We start from the raw sequence: 1,585 nt of genomic DNA, 5'->3' as shown, positions 1-1,585 counted from the left end.
TTTGGAAAGGAAATTTCTTTTGGAAGGAAAATATAGTGGAGATATAAAACTTGATGAAGTTCAGGAAACTAATGAATCAACACAAAATAAAGATCATGAGACCCAAGTTGAAGAAACTTTATTGGATGTTTTGAAGTTGCCAAGGAAGTTGTCATCTTCAATGGTTGAAGTTCAAGAACATGTTAATGAAACAGTTCCAAACCAAATTTAACAATAATCAAATCCAACACAAGGTGAACAAGTTGTACAAGTACCTCTTAGAAGGTCTACCCGAGAACGTCATGTACCAACTAGATTAAATCTAATGGTACAAGATGATGTATCAAGTGAGGTTGATCATAATGATGATGACCCTAAGACCTATGAAGAAGCTATACAAAGTTCTCACTATGAGAGATGGCAAAAGGCCATGGAATCCGAAATAGAATTCATGAAGGAAAATAAAGTATGGAATTTAGTTGAACCTTCAAAGGATATAAAACCTATAGGGTGTAAATGGCTTTTTAAGAAAAAGATTGGAGCAGACGGAAAGGTAGAGACCTATAAAGCTCGTCTTGTTGCCAAGGGATATCGTCAAAAGGAAGGAATCGACTATGACGAGACTTTCTCTCCTGTGGCAATGCTCAAATCAATTCGTATTCTACTTGCTATAGTGACATACTATGATTATGAAATATGGCAAATGGATGTGAAAATAACTTTCCTTAATGGTGAGCTAGAAGAGGATGTGTATATGACACAACCTGAAGGTTTCATATCTCCGTTTGATCATAATAAAATTTGCAAGCTACAAAGATCTATTTATGGACTGAAACAAGCTTCTCGAAGTTGGAATATTTGCTTTAACAAGACAATTGAAAAGTTTAATTTTGTTAGATGCGAAAAAGAACCTTGTGTGTACAAAAAGGTTAGTGGAAGAACAATTATATTCTTAGTATTATATGTTGATGATATATTTCTCATAGGGAATGATATACCGGCACTGCAAAGTACCAAGATTTGGCTATATGAATAGTTCTCCATGAAAGACTTGGGAGAAGCAGCTTATATATTGAGAATAAAGATCAATAGAGATAGATCGAGGAAGCTTCTTGGACTTTCCCAGTCTTTGTATATTGATACCATTTTGAAAAGGTATAACATGGATAATTCCAAAAGAGGTTATCTACCGATAGACACTGGAATTACTCTCAGTAGGGAGGATTGTCCTAAAACATCTGAAGAGAGAGAACGCATGAGTAGGGTCCCATACGCTAGTGTAGTGGGAGCTATCATGTATACCATGACATGTACACGTCCCGATGTGGCTTATACACTAGGAGTGACTAGCTGATATCAGGCAAATTCTGGTCAGGAACATTGGAAGGTGGTCAAGACCATTCTTAAGTACTTAAGAAGGACTAAAGACCAATTCCTCATTTATGGTGATTCTGAGTTGAAACTTGAAGGTTATACTAATGCAAGTTTCTCTTCAGATAGAAATGATAGCAAATCTATTTCTGGTTATGTATTCACCATAAATGGTGGTGCAATGAGTTGGAAAAGTTCCAAACAAGCTACAGTAGCTGATTCAGTGACTAAAGCA

The sequence above is a fragment of the Nicotiana sylvestris genome, chromosome 6 (assembly GCF_000393655.2).
Source record: "Nicotiana sylvestris chromosome 6, ASM39365v2, whole genome shotgun sequence".
In the NCBI taxonomy this organism is placed as follows: Eukaryota; Viridiplantae; Streptophyta; class Magnoliopsida; order Solanales; family Solanaceae; genus Nicotiana; species Nicotiana sylvestris.
This window is presented reverse-complemented; position numbering follows the sequence as displayed.